Source organism: Aegilops tauschii, chromosome 7, assembly GCF_002575655.3.
Source record: "Aegilops tauschii subsp. strangulata cultivar AL8/78 chromosome 7, Aet v6.0, whole genome shotgun sequence".
NCBI classification, from domain to species: Eukaryota; Viridiplantae; Streptophyta; class Magnoliopsida; order Poales; family Poaceae; genus Aegilops; species Aegilops tauschii.
Genome location: NC_053041.3, coordinates 244,444,977 through 244,455,591, shown reverse-complemented (window position 1 = coordinate 244,455,591; position 10,615 = coordinate 244,444,977). Strand labels below are relative to the sequence as shown.

At 41.1% G+C, this 10,615-nt stretch overlaps 1 pseudogene; it reads left to right on the top strand.

The window, feature by feature from the left end:
* Positions 1–6,604: 6,604 nt before the first annotated feature.
* On the top strand, positions 6,605–10,226 carry LOC141027072 (putative protein FAR1-RELATED SEQUENCE 10; annotated as a pseudogene).
* Positions 10,227–10,615: the final 389 nt, after the last annotated feature.

Genomic DNA, 10,615 nt, shown 5'->3' with positions numbered 1-10,615 from the left:
CGACAACTCTTCTAGGGTTTGGGGTGGCCTCGACAACGCTTTTTTAGTCCTGGTTTGGGTGGACTCGAGAGTTGGTCGGGCGAGAGGGGGTTGATCGACGTCCCCCCTCATGTCAAAGTTACCAGAGTTTTCTTCTAGGGGTTTGGGTGGCCTCGAGAGTTTTTCGGGTAGGGGCGGGAGGGGGTAGGAGATCGACAATGTTTTTTTTCTAGGGTTTGGGTGGCCTCGAGAGATCATCATGATGAAGTAACCACATTGGTCATTTTGTTATTTGGTTATTTTAACATTTTAACCACATTTTAAAATTTCTCTAAAACAATGTCTTTGGTCAACTTTGATAATAACCAATGATCATCTATGAACAAAAAATTTCATCATATAATAGGAACAAAAAAATTATGAAAAATACATCATATGATCATATAGCTAGACATACATATCATCATATACACATGTACATACATATCATCTATATATGAACAAAAAAACATGCATATATATATATATATATATATATATGAAAAAAACAGGGGCACGGGAGGGAGGAGGATAGGGAGGGCGCCGACCGGACCAAGGTGAGGAGGGGCAGGGGCGCCAGGTCGGCGGCGAGGACGACGACGACGATGTCGACGGGGCACGGGCGCGGGCTCGGGGCAGGGGCGACAGCGACGACGGGGGCGGGGCAAGGGTGCAGGCTCAGGGCAGGGGCGACGGCAACAATGGGCGTGGCCCGGGGCAGGGGCACAGGCAACGACGATGGCAGACGGCATCGAGGCAACCTGGCGGCGTCGATGTCGTCGGCGTCGTCGGGGGCTACTGCGAGATGAGAAGTGAAAAATTCCTAAGTGTCATCTTATATAGCAAAGCCGTTAGTCCCGGTTGGTGGCACCAACCGGGACCAATGCCCATCGTTGGTCCTGGTTGGGAAGCAGAGACCTTTGGTCCCGGTTGGTGGCACGAACCGGGACCAAAGGTGGGCATTGGGCCCGGTTGGTGGCACGAACTGGGACCAAAGGTGGGTATTTGTCCCGGTTGGTGCCACCAACCGGGACGAAAGGGTGGTGCTACCCGGGGCAAAAAGTTTAGTCCCACCTCGTTAGCTGAGAGGGCTCAAGAGTTGTTTATAAGCGCTGCTGCGCCAACCCTCTCGAGCTCCTCTCAACTGCACGCTTACGGGCCTAATCACACACTCCTCTGCCTGTGGGCCTACTGGGCCTGCTGCGGGCCTGAATCCTGGCCCAACTAGCTGGGTTTCTAGTCGTATTCAGGCCGTGGTGGCCCAGTAGGTGGCATTTTTTATTGCTTTTCCAGTTTTTTGGTTTTCTTTTTTGCTTATTTATTTTCTTTTGTTTCTACGTACAGCTAAATACCTACAGTTTTTCAGTGATTGTTTTTGCTTTTAGGTCACAAAAATTATAAACTTTTTGTTAGTGCCATTAGTTTGCAAATTTGAATAGTTTAAATTTGAATTCTTTTAAATTTGTGTGAATCACTAGTTTGTGAATAACTTTACTATAAAAGTAAATTTTTGATTGATTCTTTTTTCTACTATTTAATATTACTGTGTTTTATCATTATATTCAATTTGGTATTTTTTTAGGTTATTGTAAATGTCTGTTTTAGTTGCATAATTTTTTTATAATTTTAGTTTCAAAAATACTAGAGGTTTATAAAATCTTTTTAGTTCATTCCTTTTTATATTAGAGTTTTATAAAAGCTTTTTAGTTGATTATTTTTGCTATTGATGAATATTATAGTTTTATTTTAGTTGATCATAATAGAATATTTTAATTGATTTTTTTAGTTCATTCTTTTTGCTATTAGAGTTTCAAAAAAGTTTTCTAGTTCATTATTTTTGCTATTAGTTCATACTTTGAGCTAAATGACCCTGAAATTGAAAAGCACTTCAAATGAACTCTAAAAAGGTTGAAAGTTGGCATGGTATCATCATTTCACCCACATAGCATGTGCTAAAAAGCTGAGAGGGTTACGGCAAAAGCTGGATGCACTTCGTGCACAAAATGGACAATCTCTTTCGAAGAACCTGGGTTTCGGACGAAAACCCATCTGTTACAAAGGGATTTCATTTTTTTTGAATTTATTTGAACTCCAGAATTTTTGTGTGTTCAAAATGCACCACTCAAAGCCACATCATCAATTTCAACCCTTTCTAACTTCATTTGGTATTTTTCATGCATTTACTGATTTTTTTGAGCTAAATGACCCTGAAATTGAAAAGCACTTCAAATGAACTCTGAAAAGGTTGAAAGTTGGCATGGTATCATCATTTCACCCACATAGCATGTTCTAAAAAGTTTAGAGGGTTACAGCAAAAACTGGATGCACTTCGTGTACAAAATGGACAATCTCTTTCGAAGTATCAGGGTTTCAGACGAAAACTCATCTGTTACAAAGGGATTTCATTTTTTGAACTTATTTGAACCCCAGAATTTTTGTGTGTTCAAAATGAACCATTCAAAGCCACATCATCAATTTTCAACCCTTTCTGACTTCATTTGGTATTTTTCATGCATTTACTGATTTTTAAGCTAAATGACCCTGAAATTGAAAAGCACTTCAAATGAACTCTAAAAAGGTTGAAAGTTAGCATGGTATCATCATTTCGCCCATGTAGCATGTTAAAGTTGAGAGGGTTACGACAAAAGCTGGATGCACTTTGTGTACAAAATGGACAATCTCTTTCGAAGTATCAGGGTTTCATACGAAAACTCATCTGTTACAAAAGGCATTTCATTTCTTCACATGTAACTGTAGTGATAGTCTTCACTTTTTCTTCGCTTGTGTCGTTTTCTTATTGCGCCGTAATCATGGATAATCTTCATCGTTTAACAAGGTGCTTGGGTCAGCCTTGACTTTGAAGGGAGGAATTTCATGAAACTTTTCATAATCTTCAGACATGTTTGTCTTGCCCTCCACTCCCACGATGTCTCTTTTTACTGAAAGAACTATGTGGCGCTTTGGCTCATCGTATGATGTATTCGCTTCCTTATCTTTTCTTTTTTTCGGTTTGGTGACATGTCCTTCACATAGAAAACCTGCGCCACATCATTGGCTAGGACGAATGGTTCGTCTGTCTACCCAAGATTTTTCAGATCCACTGTTGTCTCGTACTGTGGGTCTACCTGTACCCCGCCTCCTGACAGATTGACCCATTTGCACTGAAACAAAGGGACCTTAAATTCATGTCCATAGTCAAGTTCCCATATGTCCACTATGTAATCATAATATGTGTCCTTTCCCCTCTTGGTTGCTGCATCAAAGAGGACACCACTGTTTTGGTTGGTGCTCTTTTGATCTTGGGAGATCGTGTAAAACGTATTCCCATTTATCTCGTACCTTTTGTAAGTCAATACAGTCGAAGATGGTCCCTTGGCCAACGATTACAACTCATCAGAAACAGTGTTGTCACCCATGAGACGTGTTTGCAACCAACTGTAGAAAGTCCTGATGTGTTCACATGTAATCCAGTCGTCACACTGCTCCGGATGTTTGGAGCGCAGAATATTCTTGTGTTCATTGACCTACGGGGTCACCAAGGTAGAATTCTGTAGAATTGTTGTAGTGTGCTTGAGACCAAGAATGCCCGTCCCTACATATTATTGAGTCTGCTCCTAGCGTGCCTTTTCCAGCCAGTCTCCCCTCATACCGTGATTGAGGGAGACCAATCTTCTTAAGGTCAGGAATGAAGTCAACACAAAACCCAATAACCTCCTCTCTTTGATGGCCCGTGGAGATGCTTCCTTCTGGCCTAGCATAGTTACAGACATATTTCTTTAAGACTCCCATGAACCTCTCAAAGGGGAACATATTGTGTAGAAATACATGGCCCAGAATGGCAATCTCATCGATTAAATGAACTAGGACGTGCGTCATGATATTGAAGAAGGATGGTGGGAACACCAACTCGGAACTGCCAAGACATTGCGCCAAATCACTCCTTATCCTTGGTAGGATTTCTGGATCGATCACCTTCTGAGAGATTGCATTGAGGAATGCACATAGCTTCACAATGGATAATCAAACATTTTTCAGTAGAAGCCCCCTCAATGCAACCGGAAGCATTTGCATCATAATCACGTGGCAATCATGAGACTTTAGGTTCTGGAACTTTTTCTCTGCCATATTTATTATTCCCTTTATATTCGACGAGAAGCCAGACTGGACCTTCATCCTGAGCAGGCATTCAAAGAAGATTTCCTTCTCTTTTTTGGTAAAAGCGTAGCTAGCAGGACCTTCATACTGCTTTGGAGGCATGCCGTCTTTTTTGTGCACACGTTGTTGGTCCTCCCGTGCCTCCGGTGTATCTTTTGTCTTTCCATACACGCCCAAGAAGCCTAGCAGGTTCACGCAAAGATTCTTCGTCACGTGCATCACATCGATTGCGGAGCGGACCTCTAGGTCTTTCCAATAGGGTGGGTCGCAAAATATATATTTCTTCTTCCACATGGGTGCGTCCTTCAGTGTCATTCAGAACAGATAGTCCGCCGGGACCCTTTCCAAAGATAACTTGTGAATCATTGACCATAGCAAGTATGTGATCACCAGTACGGACGACGGGCTTCTTCCGGTGATCTGCCTCGCCTTTGAAATGCTTGCCTTTCTTTCAACATTGATGGTTGGTCGGAAGAAATCGACGATGCCCCAGGTACACATTCTTCCTGCATTTGTCCAAATATATACTTTTGGTGTCATCTAAATAGTGCGTGCATGTGTGGTATCCCTGATGTCTGCTAGACTACGTCAGTATTTCCCCAAAGAGGAAGGGATTATGCAGCACAGCGATGGTAGGTATTTCCCTCAGTGATGAGACCAAGGTTATCGAACCAGTAGGAGAATCAAGCAACACTACATAAACAACACATGCACACAAATAACAAATACTCGCAACCCGATGTGTTAAGGGGTTGTCAATCCCTTTCAGGTAACGGCGCCAGAAATTGGCAAACAGATGTGAGAGAGTTGTAATAATTTGATAGATCGAACGCAAATAAAATAAAGTGCAGCAAGGTATTTTTGTATTTTTGGTTTAATAGATCTGAAAATAAAGGCAAAGGAAAATAGATCGCAAAGGCAAATATATTAAAGAAGAGACCCGGGGGCCGTAGGTTTCACTAGTGGCTTCTCTCGAGAAAAATAGCAAATGGTGGGTAAACAAATTACTGTTGGGCAATTGATAGAACTTCAAATAATCATGATGATATCCACACAACGATCATTATATAGGCATCACGTCCAAGATTAGTAGACCGACTCCTGCCTGCATCTACTACTATTACTCCATACATCGACCGCTATCCAGCATGCATCTAGTGTATTAAGTTCATGGAGAAACGGAGTAATGCAATAAGAACGATGACATGATGTAGACAAGATCTATTTATGTATAAATAGACCCCATCTTTTTATCCTTAATAGCAACGATACATACGTGTCGGTTCCCCTTTTTTCACTGGGATCAAGCACCGTAAGATCGAACCCATTATAAAGCACCTCTTCCCATTGCAAGATAAATAGATCAAGTTGGCCAAACAAAACCCAAATATCGGAGAAGAAATACGAGGCTATAAGCAATCATGCATATATGAGATCAAAGAAGACTCAAATAGCTTTCATGGATAAAAAGATAGATCTGATCATAAACTCAAAGTTCATCCGATCCCAGCAAACACACCGCAAAAGAGTTACATCATATGGATATCCAAGAGACCATTGTATTGAGAATCAAAAGAGAGAGAGAGAGGAAGCCATCTAGCTACTAACTACGGACCCGTAGGTCTACAAAGAACTACTCACGCATCATCGGAGAGGCACCAATGGGCATGATGAACCTCTCCGTGATGGTGTCTAGATTGGATCTGGTGGTTTTGGAACTTGTGGCGGCTGGAATTGATTTCCGTCGACTCCCCTAGGGTTTCTGGAATATTGGGGGTATTTATAGAGTAAAGAGGCGGTTCGGGGGCACCCGAGGTGGTCACAACTCACCAGGTCGCGCCTGGGCCTCCAGGTGCGCCCTGGTGGATTGTGCTCCCCTCGAAGCAGCCCCTAGGTGCTTCTTTAGCCCACTGGATGTCTTCTGGTCCAAAAAAATCCACAAAAAGTTTCACTGCGTTTGGACTCCGTTTGGTATTGATTTCCTGCGATGTAAAAAACATGCAAAAAACAGCAACTGGCACTTGGCATTATGTCAATAGGTTAGTACCAAAAAATGATATAAAATGACTATAAAACGATTATAAAACATCCAAGAATGATAATATAACAACATGGAACAATAAAAAATTATAGATACGTTGGAGATGTATCAGCATCCCCAAGCTTAATTCCTACTCGTCCTCGAGTAGGTAAATGATTAAAACAGAATTTTTGATGTGGAATACTGCCTATCATGTCATCTCATATTCTTTTCTTTGTAGCATGGACATTTGGACTTTTATATGGTTCAAAGCAATGGAAGCACACTTTTGGCTCTGGTCGGCGCGCGCCCCTGGTATCTGGATGGTGCTGATCGGCTTTAAGATCCGTTGTTAATGTAGTGCTTTTTTATGTTTAATAGTAGGAATAATTTTGGCAGCAACTATACGCCATGTATACGGGGCTCAAGTGGAGGAACGATGACATTGTGGTTTAGCTTAGAACATGAGTTCGGTGGATGGTATTGAATTTGGTTGGCAGGGGGCATTAATCACGGATGTGAATGCGGTCATTGCTTTTTTGTGTACGAGGATGGCTGTCTCTGCGTGAGTAGATGATCTAGCTTTTCTTCCTTAGCCAGATGCAGTAGAACTCACCAGCGATGAGGTAGAGCTGACGGCCGCGGCATCTGAAAGAGAAAATCGATCTCAGGTTATATACAGGAATGGAAAGCGGCTTCAGTCCTTCGATATTGACAAGGTATGTTGTTCTTCCCAAGTAATAATTCCTGCATCGAGATCTGTCCCGTGTCAGATCTGGTTCCAGCTACTTCTTTCTGCTGAACGAGTTCATAGTGTTTCATACGGATCTAGCGGGTGCGGCTCGGAGCATGTGATTCGGCTGGCAACTCTAATAGAAAACAGTGAGAGCCAGGGATTGTATGACTCCCCGAGCGAGCATACGAAGATTGATGGTGACCGTGGCAGCGCTGAAGAGGATACATCCGGTTCACCACGATCTGAAGAAGGATGGGTCAGAAGGTATGTGTCTAAGTGAAAACAGAACACACCAACAATCAAAAAAAGTATAGTCAGAATCACACCTCCCATGGAAGATACAGTGTTGAATCTAACCTGGTATGTTTCAGAGTGTTCATACAAAAATTTGCTATTTTCTTAGGTGCTGAAAACAAATCTCAATGGCATGTGCATCATTTAGCATTTGAACAAAACCAAATGAATAATAAGTATATTTGTAAAAACTTCCATAGGCCAAGGCACGGAGTAATGCCAGATGAAAGGAAGACCAAGCACGACAGAGTTGCACCTTTGGAGCAGGCTTTAAGAGGATTTGCTAATAGAAAGACTGATGCTGTGGTAGCACCATCTATTGGATTGGTTTTTGATTCTTTGGGTGAAGCATATGATTTCTACAACCTATATTCTTGGGAGCTTGGTTTTGGTATAAGATATGGCAAAAGCAGAACTAATGTAAAGGGGACAAAATGCATGCAGGAGCTCTTATGCGCATGTTCAGTAAGTTCACACGACTTTTTTTTGCGTCCGTGCATAATTGAGCCAATCTAAATTGTTGATGTTTTCCTGTAGGGAAACCTAAGAAAAGCAATACAACTTCTTGCCGTTCTGAGTGCCCAGCTATGTTACGTCTTCTACATACTGAAGACAAATGATGGTTCATATGTGAGTATCGTCATGTTCATAATCACGCTATGTTATCAAACTGTGTGGAAAAGCTCCATTTCCCTTCTCATCGTCATATTGACAAATACTAGAGAGCTTGTTAGCCAGTTACGCGAGAATAATGTGAACCTAAGCAAGGTTTACAGCATTATTGGCATGATTTTTTGGTAGAATAGAGAATGCACCTTTCACTAAAAGGTGCCTAAGGACACTATGTGGCAAAATAAGCAAGGAACAGGCTGATGATGATGTCAGAAAAAACTATGGATTTGTTTTCAGAGTTGAAAGAAAGAGATAGTGAATTTCAGTACACCGTTCAAGTGGATAGTGAGAGTAGGATAAGAACTATTTTGTGGACTAACAGACGTAGCAAGCTCCAATACCATCATTTTGGCGATGTAGTTACTTTTGATACCACGTACAAGACAAACTTGTATGATATGCCTTTTGGCTTGTTTGTTGGAGTTAGCAATCACTTCCAGAATGTTTTGTATGCTGGAGTTTTGATGCGTGATGAGAAGGTAGAGAGTTTTGAGTGGGTGTTCAGCGAATTTGTAAAGTTGATGGGCGGGAAGAAACCAATAACAATATTAATAGGTAAGGAGACGACTAACAAGGAAGGTATTTTATTATAACAATATTTAAGAAAGTGCCGTGATTTCTGACTTTTCTCTCTATTTATAAATTCAGATCAGGCAAGAGCTAAGGAGGTTGCAATAAAAAATGTTTTTCCTAGCACAAATCACCGATGGTGCAAGTGGCACGTATTGAAAAAAGCAAAGGAGTCGCTAGGAAGCAATCATACGAAGACGTCAGATTTTTGTACAGAAATTCATCGTCTATGTGACGAAATGTTGTCTGTAGAAGAATTCTAAAAAGGTTGGGCAGAATTGGTTGGGAAATATGGCCTGTCAAGCAACACGTTTTTAACTTAGGTTTATGAGGTGAGGAAAAAATGGGCAAAACCTTACTTCAGCGGCAAATTCTGTGCTAAAATGACTAGCACCCAACAGAGTGAGAGTGCAAACCACATGCTTAAAAATTACGTGCCGCCAGCATGCCCGATGAATGTTTTCGTTAAGCAGTATGGCAAGCTACAATATGACAGGGAACAGGAGGAAGGATTTCAAGAGAAAAGAACAAGGCTGGTAAGTAATTTAATTTAGAAAATACCCAGAAAACAATTCTGTCTTTCCATGATAGTAGACATCTCAATATGTTTTCTATAAAAATGCAGGGTGGAGCTGTTATAAAATCAAATCTTCCAATAGAGCGTCACGCAAGCAAGATTTATACAAGGACAATGTTTGAGATGTTTGGAAGGACGCTTTATGTGGCTGGCTACTATTTTGTTGAAGAGTTAGAACCAAAAATAAGATATGTTGCCATACATGGGAACCCTGAAAGCATGGATCTGTGGTTCAAAACTAAGTATGAGGTGGTTATAGCCGAAGACCAATCAAAATACAGTTGCGAGTGTGGAAGATACGAGCACATGGGAATGATTTGCTCTCATATACTAAAGGTTCTTTTCCAACCTTTTTCGTGAAATCATACTAAAATTTTGTTTAGCAAATACATTTTCCTCTTAATCAGTACTATTTTTGGTAGGTTATGATAATACTTGATGTGAAGAAAATCCCACAAGCACACATAATGAAGAGATGGACACTAGAAGCTCGAGATGTTTTGCCGGATCATATCAAGCATTACCAGAGAGACATGGGGCCACCTGATGCAATGACATTCAGGCATTCTGCAATGTACATAACAAAATTGGAGATTGTCCATCTTGGTGACAGCAATCCTGAGGCTTTTGAGTATGTCATGAATGGACTTTGTGATTTAAAACAGAAAGCTATGGCATTAAACCTTAACAAAGACGGGTTGAGTGTGATAGAGAAGTCGAAAGCATCAAGCATGACAAACTCCGTGGGTTCCCGAACATCTTGCAAAACAATGAAGACGAAGCGCCCAAGTGTTTCCAAAGAGTCTGTTTCCAACTCTTCTCGTGTTAACCCCATCGAGCCAAATTTTGTTTGTAGTAGTGAAGTGTCCTCAAGAGAAGTTTTGTTAGCACCAGAAAGGAGGCTGAAAAGAGGATACCCAACCACATCACGTGACAAAGCGCCGTATGAAGATTCACAGAAGCGGACACGTTTCGGTAGTGTTTGTCGTGGAAAAGGCCACAAGAGCACTACTTGTCCACAAAGGGGAGATCTGCCAGTTAAACCACGCAAAGAACCGCTTTGTAGCAATTGCAAAGTTTCTGGTCATAGGAAGAATAGTTGCTCCAAGAAAATGGTAAGTTTCATGGAAGGGATTAGTACATTCCCAGGTCTGTCCACTGTGGGTGTTGAAGAGCTGGACTGAAGTGAGTTTGTAGAACATTTCATGTTTATGATTTTAAACTGTGATGTGTTTTGTTGTTTGAATTTTAATTCTGTCACTTGTGGGTGTTGAAGAGCTGTACTGAAGTGAGCTTGTAGAACATTTTATGAATGTGATGAATGCTTAATGTTAAGGATTTTAAACTATGATATATTATGGTGTTTGAATTTGAAGAAGCCTCTTAATTTTTTTGTAATTCTAATTTTAATAATGTGATTTGGTGTGGTGTTCTTTCTATCAAGCAAAGTACTCTTTATGGCGATTGATAAGCCATTTATTATGAAGAAATAATGTTAGAAAGCTAATATTCCAAAAATAAACCTAAATTAGTTAGTAAAAATTCAAAATGGTTGGCAAACATCGCACATGGC